The sequence below is a fragment of the Neomonachus schauinslandi genome, chromosome 3 (genome assembly GCF_002201575.2).
Source record: "Neomonachus schauinslandi chromosome 3, ASM220157v2, whole genome shotgun sequence".
Lineage (NCBI taxonomy): Eukaryota > Metazoa > Chordata > Mammalia > Carnivora > Phocidae > Neomonachus > Neomonachus schauinslandi.
The window spans coordinates 109997282-110013920 of NC_058405.1; positions in this window are offsets into that span (position 1 = coordinate 109997282).

A 16639-nucleotide genomic window follows, 5' to 3' on the forward strand; every position below is an offset into this window, starting at 1 on the left:
AAGGCAGTCGCTTAACCAACTGAGCCACACAGGCGCCCCTCAAACTTTTTTGAAATGAAATGAAAGAGATGTTTCTCAGTGCGGCCTAGTATATACACAGACATGTAAACAACACATGATAAAATCTCGTGAAACAATACGTAACCCTACTACAAATGACCCGTTTTATTATTTCTATTTTATTTTGTTATATTTCATGGTTTTAATATTGTTAAGCTATTGTTATGACCATGGAATCGATTGTAATCTGTTAATGAGTCATGGCAATCATTCTAAATATACCCATCAGGATGATAAAAACTTACCATCTTTTAGGACTTGCTTTCATTTCTTAATAGGTATTTTGGGGTGGGGGGGATAGTTTTCCTTTTTCTTTTTCTCTTTTCTTTTGTCTTCTTTTCTTCTCTTCTCTTCTTTTCTCTTCTCTTCTCTCTCTTCTCATCCCTTCTCTTCTCTTCTTTTCTTTTCCTTCTCTTCCCTTCCCTTTCTTTTCTGTTCTTTTCGAGTTACATACAAACATATAGCTATTTCTTGAACAATTCCCAGCAGATATGTGGCTGAAGAAAATGATCCCATCAAATTTACCATCCACTGATTAACTGCTATGTGTATAAACCTAGGATGAGTGTTTTAAGGATCACTAAGGACTAACTCAAAAATTGTAGGTAACAATATTCATTGCATTTAAATAATTTAAACTTGCATTTAAAGAACTGCAATCAATTATGCAGTGTTCTTAGGGTTAATTATTCATATAGAATTGACCTCCTTAAGGAATATTAAAAGAATATATTGTTGTGCAAGGTAGAAATCCACCAAGTCAAATATTCTTTTCCTTACCTTACAGTGAAAATTCCACTTAAGTATCCCCTGAACTTAGGGATTCTGGTGGTGTTTAGGGCTGGGAAATCATCAGTTTTTCAATTAACAAGGGACAGGAAGATTTCTGGGAATCCTCAGGCTCCCTTTCTTAGTGTACCCATTCGCTGTGGTTGCCTTCATCGCTTGGCTCCAGTAATAGGCATTTGAATCTGGCTCAGCCAATCAGGATATACAAATGACTTGGCCACCATAATTTGCTCAAGATTGGGCAGATAACCCAAACAAATCACTGAGAATCAAGCCTAAATTATCTGGGAGAAACCGTACTTCTTAAACTTTCTTGTAGGCTTTGTTACCTGTGACAAAACACATAAATCTTTTTTTTTTTAAGATTTTATTTATTTATTTGAGAGAGAGAGAATGAGAGACAGAGAGCATGAGAGGGAGGAGGGTCAGAGGGAGAAGCAGACTCCCTGCCGAGCAGGGAGCCCGATGCGGGACTCAATCCCGGCACTCCAGGATCATGACCTGAGCCGAAGGCAGTCGCTTAACCAACTGAGCCACCCAGGCGCCCCAAAACACATAAATCTTGAACAAAAAGTGACCTAGGTAAAACCTACCTAAGAGTCAATCCATGTATTGCAAAGATTAATTTGCGCCCCGGATCTAGCTATGCTTAACAGTGAAATCACTTTAGCACCACTCAGTTAGAAGAACCAACTCTTTTTTTTTTTTTTTTTTTAAGATTTTATTTGTCAGAGAGAGAGAGAGAATGAGAGAGCACAAGCAGGGGGAGTGGCAGGCAGAGGGAGAAGCAGGCTCCCCGCTGAGCAAGGAGTCTGGGATCATGACCTGAGCTGAAGGCAAATGCTTAACCAACTGAGCCACCCAGGCATCCCCAATTCGTTTCTTAAAAAAAAAAAAAAAGCTAATTTTAACTGGACTTCCAATAAGGACAACAGGAGAAAGACCTGAAAAATCCTCTACTGCATTCAAACATATTTGAAGGATCTAGTCATTTCACTCCCTTGTGTATTTCTTTAACAATGATGGTTCTCTCATAAATGGTTGTGTAACTCTAAGCAAGTCACCACACCTCTCTGCCCTTGGTACATTAGATGTGATATAAAGATGCTAATGATATTTTTATTTTATTGCCAATTCACTCATTTGGTTAGAGATTGTGATCAGTAAGTACAAACTCTAGACTTAACCCAAGTGCAACTTGCAAACTTTTCTCTCCTTCCAGCCACTAAGTGCACCCCCAATTCTGATTCTTCATTTAGGATAGGATAAGCACTCACTTTTAACAGGCCTGAAAATACCTGTTTTGATGATTCAGTACAATTTTTCTTATTACCAAATAACAAGCTAAAAGAATAAGCATTTCTTATAATGCAACATTTTACTCTCCTGTAAGGCATCTCCAGTCCTCTGAAGTATTTCTTGCAATAGCCTCTCATCAGTAATGGTTATCTTAGGTGAGAGGTGATGTCATCTCATCATGGTTTTGATTTGCATTTCCTTGATGATTAACAACGCCGAGCACCCTCTCATGTGTCTGTTGCCATTTGCATATCTTCTTTGGAAAAATGTCCATTCAGATCCTTTGCCCATTTTTAAATTTGTTGTTGCTGTTGCTGCTATTGAGGTGCAATGCATTCCTTCTATATTTTGGATATCAACCCCATATTGGATATGAAGCTTGCAAATAATTTTTCCCCATTCCAGAGGCTGCCATTTCATACTGCTGATGGTTTCCTTTGCTGTGCAGAAACTTTTTATTTTGATGTAGTCCCACTAGTTTATTTTTGTTTTTGTTGCCTTGGCTTTTGTTATCAAATCCAAAAAATCATTCCTAAGACTGATGTCAAAAAGCTTACCACCTATGTTTTTCTCTAGTAGTTTTATGGTTTCAGGTCTTAAGTTCAAGTCTTTAGTCCATTTTGAGTTGATTTTTGTGTATGGTGTAAGTTAGTGGTCCAGTTTTATTCTTTCGTGTGTAGCTGTCCAGTTTTCCCAACACCACTTATTGAAGAGACTGTCTTTATTCCCTGTTGTATATTCTTTTCTCCTTTGTCATAAATTAATTGACCATATATGTATGGGTTTATTTCTGAGCTCTCTATTCTGTTCTATTGATTCATGCATCTGTTTTTATGCCAATATCATACCCTTGATCACTACAGCTTTGGAATATATTTTGAAATCAGAAAGTGTGATGCCTCCAGCTTTGTTCTTTCTCAAGTTTGCTTTGGCTGTTTAGGCTCTTTTGTGGTTCCACACAAATTTTAGGATTGTTTGTTCTATTTTTGTGAAAAATTACATTGGAATTTTAATAGGGATTGTACTGACTCTCTAGATTGCTTTAGGTAGTATGGGCATTTTAACAATATCAATAATTGTAATCCATGAACACGGAATACCTTTCCACCTATTTGTGTCTTCAATTTCTTTCATCAGTGTCTTACAGTTTTCAGTGTATAGATCTTTTACCTCCTTGGTTAAGTTTATTCCTAAATATCTTATTCTTTTTGATGCAATTGTAAATAGAATTTTTTCTTAGTTTCTCTTTCTGATATTCCACTTGTCTATAGATACACACCTGGTAGGATGTTTATTATCAAAAAGACAAGAAAAAACAAATACTGGCAGGGATATGAAGGAAAGGGAGCCCATATACACTGTTGGTGGGAATACAAACTGGTACGGACACCATGAAAAACAGTATGTAGTTTCCTCAAGAAATTAAAAATAGAACTACCATATTATTTAGCAACCCTACTTCTGGGTATATATTCAAAGGAAATGAAATCATTATCTCAAAAAGAGATCTGTACTCTCATGTTCACAGTAGCAGTATTCACAATAGCCAAGATATGGAAGCAACCTAAGTGTCTGTCAATAGATGAATAGACCAAGAAAATGTGATGTGTATAAAAAATGGATCATACAGCCTTTAATAAGAAGGAAATCCTGTCATTTACAACAATATGGATGACGCTGGAGGACATTATGCTAAGTGAGATAAGTCAGAGAAAGACAAATACTCCATGGTATCATATGTGGAATTAAAAAAAAAAAAAGAAGTCAAACTCATAGAAACAGATAGGGATTAAGCGGCGGGAAAATAAGGAGACATGAGTAAAAGGGTGCATACTTTCAGTTATAAGGTAAGTTCTGAGGATCTAATGTATAACATGGTAGTAACTACAGTTAACACTGTATTGTATAATTGAGATTTGCTAAGAAAATATAACTTAAATGTTCTCACACACAAAAAGGTATATATGCGAGGTGATAGATCTGTTATTTAACTCAATGGGGGGAAATTTTTTTCACATCCTTTTATATCCTTTCTTTTTTTAAAAAGATTTTATTTATTTATTTGACAGAGAGAGACACAACAAGAGAGGGAGCACAAGCGGGGGAGTGGGAGAAGGAGAAGCAGGCCTCCCGCGGAACAGGGAGCCTGATGTGGGGCTCGATCCCAGGACCCTGGGATCATGACCTGAGCCCAAGGCAGACGCTTAACAACTGAGCTACCCAGGTGCCCCATATCCTTTTATATCCTTGTGTATATGTATCAAATCATAACATTGTATACTTGAACTATCTTATAATTTTATTTGTTAAATGTATCTCAGTAAAGCTGGATAATAAAAAGGGTAGCCTCCAAAATCAGTAGAGAAGTATTTTACTAGATTCATTTTACACACACACACACAAAAGGCATTTGACTATTTTCCCAAAATCAAATGGCTAAGGAGTTCTACTCAATAGCATTTGGGAAAATCGAGCAAAGAGGATGTGAGAAAAGAGAGATCAGGAGAAATGAATAGGCTATGGCCAAAGCCAAAGGCATGGTGAGTGGAAGGATCAGAACAACCCCAAGCGTTTGGGATATCATTATGACTCCGGTCAAGTTTATAACCAGGTACATGTTTTACGTGAGAACAAGCAGACTGAAACATAGTAAGTATTCTCCAAAGAAGTATCATAAATAATAGAATTATGTAAACACACATTTATTCACATAGAACATCATTTGTTTTTTCACCAGTGGTCTCTATTCTAGGTCTTATTTTTTTGAACAGTTTTGCCTATGTTTTCTCTTGATCAATCTACACATTGGCTGTTTTTCAGCATTTTTCCTTTAGCAGTCAGAGGAGTGAGGACCTCCCACGTCTATGATGGACAGACCTTTAGCTCATCTGTCAAAACAACCTGCTTGTTCACTGAATGTCTAGTCACTGAAGAAAAATGCCCTTCTGTTATTTCCCATCTATTTTCCTCTCAAAATTAGGAAGAGAGCTTTCCTTTTCCACCCAAAAATAAACTTATGAGCAACGAGGTGGATGGTCAAAGCTAAAGAAAAGTACAAAACAGAATGAGTTAACCTGACATGTATTTCAGAGTCACATATAGATAGTTTTAGAAAGCTGAAATGTACCTTGTCCCCCTTATTTTATTTTACAACATTTTGTCATTTGCCAAGGGACATTATATTTCTTATCTCTCTCCATTTTTAGTATAAACACATATAATAAGACAGGGTACAGATAGGTGGTTCACACACATTTTATGATTGAGGCCACAAAAATTTAATTATACGTGCAAAACAAATTGCATACAACGATAAGAATGCAAGTCCTGTTGTCCAATATTGTTAGCCATCAAAACACGTCTTATACAGCTTGACGTTTAAAATAATTATTTGATCTGTTATATGGAAAAAAATATTTTATTACCCAAGTTCATTAACTCATTTGTTCATTAATTTATTTGGCACAGATATTTTTAGGGCACATAGAATGTGGACAATATTTTGTAAGGTATTAATTACTTTTTAGTGCCAAGTAACTATTGCACCAAAACACTATCATAAAGGGAAAAATGTGTGTGTGTATAAATATATTTTGAAAACTGAGAGTAAATAAAATAATTCTCTATTCATTATCATGTATTTTTCTTCCTGGTCTGCCTGAGTATAAAACCTAGGTTTATCTTTATTTAGCTTCTTGAGGAAGTCACTTAACTTCCTAAGCCTTGGTTTCCACATTTGTAAATAGATAAAATTGAATTAAATACAATTGAGGTTATGCTTATTCTGTGATACAAATTGTTCCTTTTTTGAAATTTGTATTCTCATTCAGAGTTAAGATTCCTTAAAGACTGGTACTCTCTTCTTGTGGTAGGTTATTCAAACTGATTTCAAGTAGACTGCTAGGCTACAGTAGGGATTCAAGAAAGCAAGAAGAATTGAATCAAAGAGAAAATGCAAAACACCACACATCACGTGCGATGCTTTCTGTAAGAAATCTACATGCTGATTTTTCCTGTCTCCCATTAGAATGTTTTCCTAGGAAAAGCCTAATATATCTTTTATGGAGTAGGATGGTTTTATGTTAATAGAGTCTCCCAGTTACATTTTCATTTAAGCCTTACCACTAATGTCTCAAAGTGCTGCCTTATTAAATAGCTTTAGGTGTGAGAATATGGTCAAGGGGAGGTCTAGAAGAGAAAGAATATTGGGGAAGTTTTCTTGACTTCCTGAGACCATATAAAGTCCAACATCAATTCTGTAGGCAGCCTGGAAATACAAATTCAAGAGATTTGACCAAGAAAAAGACCTTCCTACATCTACTCCAACATTTTGCAAACTTTGAGTCTAGCTCTGCCAGTGTTGATCTTACTGGAAAACAAAGAGATTCTGCTTTATTCTGTTGTGTCAGTGTATCAGTTTTCAGTATGTTCTAAATCAGACCCTGATTATTGATGTCCTAGAAGAAGTTTATTTTATGTGACTATCCCGGAATCACTTAGCTCTCAACCACAATTTTCAAGAACGTGTGTGTCACATTGTATAGTTTGTGGGCAGTTTATAGACCAGAAGACATAGTCTTCACTCAGAAAGCTGACAGTTTAATTGTTTTTAGGCCTGGTGATGACCTGGGGAAAGGTCAGATTTCCTAGGACTTTAGGTGCCTCAATGAGGAAATCTTGTTGTAACCAAATTTCACACGTTATTTTAAAATGAGATGTTGTTTGTAAGGAGGACACAGCGGTAAAGAAAATCTGTAAAAAAGGTGCTTACTTTACAGAAGAAAGGGCCTTAAAATGGTGTCAGGAGAAGAGCTGGCTTTATACCTTCTACAAGGAACTAAGAGACCCATCAAGGACCCTGACAGTGTGGACCAGTTTGACGATGAGTAGCATCTTCAGAGCAAAAATTTGGACTATTATCTATTTATTTTATCCATATGTCAAATGTAGGTATTCAGAAGTACATAACATTAAACTTTCCTCATTTCTTCTAAATTCCTGGACCCAATAGATAATTGTCCTTTTTGTTGCTTGGTTCTGCTGAAAATCTCAAAGCTGAAGGGGTTTTATTTGTTTCTGACTTTGAAAAGGAGAGGTCATTTCTACCTGGGCATTTCTGTGCATCTTTTTATAATTCAGTTATGAAATCGCATGATGGCCAGATGGTCAGGCTCCTTGGACTTTCAGCGGTTGAAAACTTTTTTGTTTTATTGGTCTAGATTTATTCCTTGCTCACCATGTCAACAAACTTCTCTGCTCCTCCTCTCAACTTTCACCATGTATCCCACCGGGACCCTATGTCAAGGAATTCACTGATCATGATGGGACTCTCCATATTTTTTTTGTAAAATAGTCTTTGGCCAGATGTTAGATCTCCTACAATTATTTTATGTTACATTGAAGTTGATCATTCTTTTTTTTTTTCTTTTAACCTATAGATGTATAAGCTTAAGATATTTCAGAAAGAGTTAAAAGCAATAAAAATAAAACACTTTTTGAAATGACTGAACTTTGCATCCAGAGTAAACTAACTTTTGGGATCTCCTCTTTCTCTATCTGTTTATCAATATGACTGCTAGTTGCAGTGGAGAGAAAAAATTTCAGGAGAGTTCAGAGAGCATGTTGTAATCCCACATCACCAGCATACTAGGCTCCATTCACAAATGGAAGTTGTGAGGGTGCACCGACCAATTGTTTTTTTCTTGTCACATTTGTTCCAGTACTTGTGAGTGTTACTGACTAATAAATGGAATGAGAAAAACCTGAATGGAATTTAAAAGTAAGATAAAGAGAAAAAAATTTACAAAAATTATTACAATTTACAAAAATCAACAAGGTGGAAGGGCTGGAAGCATATTTTCTCAATTCTGTGTATGTTGAATTGTTTGAGGGGGAGCACATTTGAGAAGAAGAAAAAAAAAAAAGGTCATTATGAAGTCCCTCACATACAATTCTAAGTTTTCTGTGTGAACGATGGAACCACCGGCATGTGTCCATCATCATTACATTTTAAATAGAATGACTAGAAACGTAAGTGGCTTTCATTATATTTCATCTAATGCAATTTGTTCCTTAAATGTTAAAAAAGAAATTTCTTTACCACAACATGCAAATTGTCAGTTTTGAAGATACTGCTTTTTCTGAGTTGGTTTTTTTTTTTTTTCATTCTGACCATCTTCAAACTAAAAAATGGAAAATATAAGCAGGTAATAGTTTAATTTGTTATTAAGAGTAATTACTGTCTGGTCTTTGAAGGTTATTTCTATGTAAGTTTTAAATAGAAAACCATTTAACATATATTTATCTTCATAAGCTATTTTAAATGATCAGCAAATACCTTCTCATCACATAAAAGGAGCCATTTAAAACATTCTTATTCTGATAAAAAGAAAATTATAACCTATGAGACCATAGAAACTAAAGTAGTATTTAAGCTGTGATAGACACTATAAGGAGAAAAGACATATTTAGTCAGCACATGTTTCTTTGATTGTCCTCTTTTGATTATTGATAGATACAGTTTCTATTTTTGTACACTGTTGTGTACCTGAGTCCTAGTCATCTAATAAAAGAGAAAGGTAGACTGTAAGCTTTATTAAACATCTGAACTTAAAGACTTCTTGATGTCTTTTGATTTGAATCATTTATGGGCAAAAATCTGATACTCATAATGTAGAAGACTGTCTGTTGTTTTTGTTAAGAAAATATAATGTTATCTATGTATTTTGCTTTGATTATTCTTCTATTCTTATTAAATGAAAATATTTGCTGACTCTCTACTATATGCAGAGCACCATTCTAGATGTCAAATTCATGATGGCAGTAACTGTGTCTGTTTTGTTCATTATATCCTTGCATCTAGAATGGCTAGACAGACAATAAGTAAGAGCAACCATAAATATATGTTTTGTTTGTTGGTTGGGTTTTAATTAATGTAATAGGGAAAATAAACCAAAATAAATAGGAAGAGTGCCAAGTTCAGGGTGGGGTGGTCATTGGGAATTTTATAAGGGTTATCAATGAGAAGGTGACATTTGAGTGAAGAACTGTAGAAAGTGAAGAAGGGAACCAGCTAGATATTTACATATTTCAAGAGAAGGAACAGAATGTAAGAGGGCTTTGAAGTGAGGAGTCTTGGAATCCCAAGGGCCAGGACATAAGAAAGAGGCCAGTGTCCCTGCAGCAAGGTGAGAGTCATCATAGCAGGTGAAGTCAGAAATGTAACAGGATAGGGATTCCTGGGTGGCACAGTCACGTAAGCAACCCACTGTTGGTTTTGGCTCAGATAATGATCTCAGGGTCATGACATCAAGGCCCCGTGTTGGGCTCTGCACTCAGAACGGAACCTGCTTAAGACTCTGTCACCCTCTTCTTTTGCCTCTCCCCCTCTAAAAATAAAAAAATAAATCTTTAAAAAAGAGAAAAAAGTAAGTATAACATATAGGGCATTAAAAGGGCTTTGGCTTTTCCTATAAGTGAGAGGAAAGTTATAGAAGAGTTTTAAAACAATGAGTGACATCTGAGTCATTTATAATAGTGGTACCCTGACTGCCATGTTGAGATGAGGCTATGTTGGGCGATGTTTGCATTAGGGAGACCAATTAGAAAACTTGTGCAAATGTATTGTGCAGACAAATATATAACCATGCAGGCAAATGATACTGATGGCTTAGACCAGGGTGGTAGTAATAGACATAGGGAGAAATGGTTGAGTTTGAATATTTAAAGTTTAAGCCAATAGGATTTGCTGGTGGATGAAGGTTAGTATGACAGAAAGAAAGGACTACAGAAGAATTTTTGCATTTAGACCTACACAACTGGAAACATTGAATTGCATTTTACTGATGGACAATGTACATTTGGGATAGGTGAACAGAGATCAGGACTCTTTTTACATGTTAGACTTGATGTCCCATCAGCATCAAGTAGACATGTTAGGTAGAGTTGGATATATAAAACCAGAATTGAGATAAAATATAATTTGTGAAATTGTTGGCATGTAGAGGCTACTTAAAGCCATAACATTAGAAAAAATCATCTGAAAAAACTGAGTAGATTAGGGAAAAAAAGTCTTAGGCTTGAGTCTTGTATGCCTCTAATATTTATTTTTGGGTGTAGGGAGATAAGAAATAACTAAAAAAAGGGACTGAAAAGCTATAAACAGTGAGGTAGGATGACTTCAAGGGAAAGTAGTGTCTTAGAAGCCACTTGTTGAGGGTATTTTAAGATGGAAGTAGTGATCAAACATGTGTCAACATATTCCTGACAGTTCAAATGACATGAAGACAGATAAGTGATCATTTGGTTATGTAATAAGGAAAGTCCAAGTGACCTATATAAGAGTTTGTTTACATAAAGATGATCTAAAATATAGTTATCCTTTATATACTTTATTCATAAGCATTCTAATGTATTCCAAGCCCTCAGAACAGTGACAGCATGCAGTAAATGTTCAGCAAACATTTTTTTTGGAAAAAAGTGAATAAATAAATGGGATTTGGGAGAGTTGTTAGGAAAAAAAAAAGGGGATGGGGAACAGAGTAAAATAAACTTCACCTGTGTTCTATGGCCTACCAAAGTATTGACTTTAACTAAATGGATGTATTTTAAAGTACATTTATTCTTTCCCTTTTCATTTTAATTACAAAAAGTGATATTAAAAAAAGAATATATTCTATAAAACAGTTTAGAATCCCAGAAATTAATATTGTTACACAAAATTCTTGAGAACTTTTTTTTTTTTGGCATATGACGACGACAGTGCCCTTTCATTAAGTGACAAAAATGGATCCCTTCAATAACAATTTTAAAATTAATACTTTAAATTGTGGTTGCACAGGCAATTTTTTTATTCAAAGTCTTCACTCTGCAAGGTTAAGAGAAAGGAAGTCTAAAACAAAGAGAATGCCTTTTATCTTACTAAAATTCTGTAAAAAGGTAAAAGCAAAGCCAGGAACTATCACTTCAAAAAACTATGAGCCCTTGGTAAAAAGCAGACATATACTTTAGGGAATATTAATTAGGAAGTATATAATTAAAAAAAAACTAGATTTTGGTCATTTTGATTCCCATTTATCTAATAATTACTGAGCACCTAGTATGTATGTTGTAAGTATAATTCAGGGCACTGAAGACGGAATCTCTGTAGCAAACCCTGCTAGAGACCTACATCATCTGCCTTTCTTCTCTGTTACCCAAATCATTACTTTCTTAAGGGAAAAAAATACATCCAGTCCAAAATACACACCATCCCCAATTCTCTTGTAACAAGGGGGTAGATACGTGATGCAATTGTGGCAATGAGTTGTAAGTGGAAGTCTTGTAGGTTTTTTAAGAAAATGTGTTGCCAACTCCAGGACCTTCTTCCTTTTCTTCCCTTCCTTTTTCTTACCAACTCTGTGGATGTGATATCTGGGGGTGAAGAAGCCATCTTGTGCTTCCTCGGCAAATAGGATAATGAATAATAACACGTCCCCTCCCTATTGGTGTCATTGAGCTGCAGTACTCACTCTGGACTACCTATTGCTGGAATTCTGGTTTCAAGAGGAAAACAATCCCTTCACCTTCATCATTTATCATGCTGAATGTGTGGGTTAAGCATACCCTGTTGTCAACATTTGTCACCGTGCAGTAGAGGAAAAATGCAGGTGAATGCATAATTATACTTCAAGGTTATAAGATCAACAAAAGAAATCAACACAGACATGGGGCAGCCTAGAGGGAGTGTACACTTCTGCCTGGTGGGCACAAGAAAAGTTTCATTTAACTGTAATTTAAGCCAAGTCTTACAGCATCATTAAACTAAAGAAGGCAAGGAAGGACATTCTAGGTAGAGAAAACAGCATCACACAAAAGGATGAAGACGTGAACAGCATGGCCTATTACACAAATTGTTCTGGTGAGACTGGGATTGGAGTGGAAGTAGATTATTATTAAGAATTCAGGCAGAATGTCAGGCAGAGGTAAGATGAAAGGTCTCTCGGCCTATGTTATGAAGGTTGGGTTTAACTTTGGAGTCAGTAGGAAATCACTAGAGGATTTTAAGCAGGGACTGACATTATCAATTTGTGTTTTCGATAGAGCTGGCAGCAATGTGGAGTATGAAACATAAGTGCCATCTCCCTTTCCTCCACATCAACCAAAAAGATATTGAATAAAATCCAAACATGCGGAAACTAAGGGATAAATACTGTCGTCAAGTATATGAAACATTTATGAGAAGGATGCTCAGCAGTTGTTCTGGCTGTCTGTGACAGACCAAACACAAAGGAATGCACTCGAATAAAAGCAGTAGAGTTGAGTTGAACCTTTAGCAAAAACATCTCAATTGAGAACTGCTCTGGAAAGGGATACCACCAGAATAGACTGCAATGGGCAACTGGAAATTTTATTTCTTTAAATAGCTGGGAGAAAAGAAAAGAGCTATCAGTTCTGGAGGATTTTTATATATTCACTTCCTTGACAACAGGGGTGTGATAAACTATACTTTGAATGTACTTCAGTTCAGGTTCATTGTGTTATGATCCCTAAAGTCTAGAGATGAATTATCCCATCTATCCTACCCCACAAAAACCACTCAGCTACATAGAATATAGACAAATAAAATACTAATCATTTGCATTCATGACTACTGACTAATATCTCCAATTAACTTGTTATTTATACTAATAGAAATCAACATTGGAATAAGTCTCAGAATAGTTCCCACAATAATTTGGGATACATGATGTCTTTTTATTTTATTTGGCAAAAGAGTTCCATGATCTAATAGATTTGGCAGATGGAGTTACCAAAGTTTAGATAAATTTGTTTCAGAATACTTCAAAGCCTATAACAGGGTAATGTTCATTGTGAATCTTTAGTAAGTTTATCCAAGAGTTTATCCAAGATTGTCTTAGTCAGCTCTAGCTGCTATAACAAAAATACCATAGACTGTACTGTGTGGGTTAAACAACATAAATTTATTTCTCACAGCTCTGGAGGCTTGGAAGTGCAAGATCAAGGTGTGGGCCAATTCCTCGCTTGAAGACTGCTATCTCCTCACTGTGTGCTCATGTGACCTTTTCTCATAGATCTCTCTCTTTCCATGCCTATAAGAGCATTAATTCCATTATGCGTATCCCACCCTCAAGACATAATCTAAATTTAATTACTTCTCAAAGGCCTCACCTCCAAATACTATCACATTCAGGGTTAGGGCTTCAACATATGAATTTGGGGGGGGTGGTGGACATAAACATTCAGGCCATAACAAAACACATGATAAAGTACAATTTTATCTAAATTTATTTGAGTATGGAATTCCATTTTTATAAATACAGAATTCCATTTCTAGGAATTCAGTTACAAATATAGTTATTTAGAAAAAATATGCTATGTATTAAATGATTGTATTTCTGAATTTGAAAAATATTTGATAATAAGAACTTAAAGATTTTTTTAATGAAAAGAAGGCAGAAAACTAATGTATGTTGAGTACAATTATGTTCTACACATTTTATATTTAATTTCCAAGTTGTGGTATAGGATACTAACCCATGAAGAAATAAGCTTAAAAAGGTTATTTTTTCATTTTATCACTCCTTTTCTTTTTTTTTTAACTCTTTTTTAAAGATTTTATTTATTTATTTGAGAGAGAGAGAGAGTGCACGAGCAGGGGGAGCGGCAGGCAGAGGGAGAAGCAGAGTCCCAGCTGAGCAAAGAGCCAGATGCGGGACTGCATCCCAGGACCCTGGGATCATGATCTAAGCTGAAGGCAGACACTTAACTGACTGAGCCCCTCAGGCATCCCGATTGTCTCACTCCTAATAAGTGATGATAGAAACACCTTTGCTAGTAGAGTTTTATGATTTATTTTCTAAGCAGCGAGAGACCTATGAGCCAAATGAGGTACTAAAGCTATAAAAGTACTTAAGTTTTAAAGTCTTAATAATAAATTGGTTCTAATATTTGGTAGATTTATAAAGAAGTTCTATTTATAACTATTTAGGAAATAACATTTTCAAATACTAAACCAGATAGGACAAGGTACGAGGTATAAAACAGGACAATCATGGGCCACACAGAATGTCTAGTCACCTTAATGCAAGACCTTTGACAAATGAGCTCAATCCTCCTCTCCAGCTTTACCTTCCTTTGCTCTGGATTCTTACACATCAGTTCAGTTGGATTCCTCATGCTGCCCATTGAGACCTCTGGCCTCTTCATTTTTATTAATGTCATTCTCTCCGCCCAAATTTTTTTTTAATCCAACAAAATCTTTCCAGTTCCTTAACGAATAATGCAAATGCTACCTTCTTGACATCTTTTTTCCCGCAAAGTCCCTACAAGCAATGATCCCTTCTTCTGAAATTCTCATGCTTAGTTTAAACAGCTAGCATGACTCATCACATTGGCTTTGTTGCAACTATTTATGCAATTATCTTAAATTATAAGATAAATCAAGGAATGCTGGAGAATAAGAACTTTTTATGTGCTTAGTATATCAAGACATTCTTGTTATCCACATGGTATCTTGTGTCCTAAGTGCTAAATATTTGATTTTTGAGTGTGTTAGTATACAAATGAATGAATGAATTCAAGCATTCAAATGAATATTATAACTGAATTATGCCTTATTATTGATTTCTACGAGTTCTAATTTTTAAGTGTTAGCATGGGGTTAAGGGAAAGAATGGAACAAATTCAGAAACAAAGCTTTTTTTAAAAAATTTTTTAAAGATTTTATTTATTTATTTGACAGACAGACAGACAGACAGAGAGGGAACACAAGCAGGGGGAGTGGGAGAGGGAGAAGCAGGCTTCCCGCGGAGCGGGGAGCCTGACGCGGGGCTCGATCCCAGGACCCTAGGATCATGACCTGAGCTGAAGACAGACACTTAATGACTGAGCCACCCAGGCGCCCCTAGAAACAAAGTTTTAAAAAAGGAGATAAACTGAATAATAGACATATGAGATAGATCATTGTCATTTTTGTATAGTACCAAACATTCATGAATAAAAAAAAATACAATCCACTCTGCGTGTTGACCTACTGTGAAGCATTTACCATAAACGATCCCTTTGTTCACAGTTTTTGTTTGTTTGACTTTAAATTGTTGCTGTTAAATAGACTAAATCTAGATTTTAAAACCCAGTAAGATGTACAGTTAGGAGGTATCACCTGTTGGATTTGCATTTCCATATTCTTCAAATACTTGTTTTAAGTACTCTCATTGCGTGCATAGAGCTTTCACACTAGTGGTGGAAACAGACATTGATCAGATTATCATCGAAGGAAATGTGAAGAGCTATTGTGTTTATCATAAGAATTTGTGTGGAAAAATGAGAGCATATCATAACACATTTGACTTGGAGAGGAAGGACAAGTAAAGTGTTCCTCTGGCAGTTTTGAGTATTTAAGATATGAAAAAACAGCTAGAGTTAACTAGCAGAGCTTAGAAGAAAGAATATCCTGTTTGGGGCACCAGCATGTGTTCTATGAAGATTAGGAGCATCTGGAGTTTGAGAAAATGACACAAGTGAAATGAGACAAATAGGTGGATGGTGGCCTAGGAAAGGTCTTCAGGGCCATATTACATCTTTGGGATTCTAGAAACAGAGGAATCACACATAGGATAGTGTTTCCCAAATATCACACTATCACACCCTTTGAAGAGTGAAGATATGAGTATCTTCCCATCTAATATTTTAGCTTGCACCTAAGAAATATATATAGGAATGAAGAAATAAAATTATAAAGTTGCAGAACATGTACAAATGGAGAACTTTCTTATTTTTTTCTTTTCTCTCATTTGCCATTTGCAAAGTTTCTTAAATCCTGAAATGTTGTATATTAGAAAATACATAATCAGAATTCTTGGTCTTGACTTCTGTTGAACTGATCATGTTTTCCTGATAAACTCTCTAAGCTCTCAATGAACTGTTCCCATTCGCTCATTCCCATTCACTGTATTCATGCACGTTGACCTCAACAGGGTGATACCAAACATATACCCAATTTAGTTTCTTGAAAGAAGCTGTCAGATTGAGTATTGGAGGATCACTTAACTGTGCAGGTGAGGTCCTGTGCTATGTGCCAGGATATAGGAAGAAAAGTAACAATTTCTCTGCTTTCATGGAGCTTCTTATAAAGATGGAGGAGACAGCTATTAAACAAGTTAATAACAAAGAAGACTCTTTCTAAGAGTGAAAGATGTTAAGAAGAGATTAAAATATGATAAAAATTGGGAATAATTGCTTTGGCGATGGCTTCCTTATTTATAATGGTCAGAGTCAAATAATAAGTGCAGTTTGGAAATACCTTCTTCAAATGCCTCTGTAGAAAGATCATAGTCATAGACATGCATTTCAACAGTTCAATGGGGGTTTTTAATTTTTTTTTATTCGGTTTGGGTTTTCATGCTATCCAAGCAGAATATGTAAGAAGTATTAAATCTTCTAACATATAGCCCCAAAATATTAAAACTCCCTACTAGAAATTTAATATGTT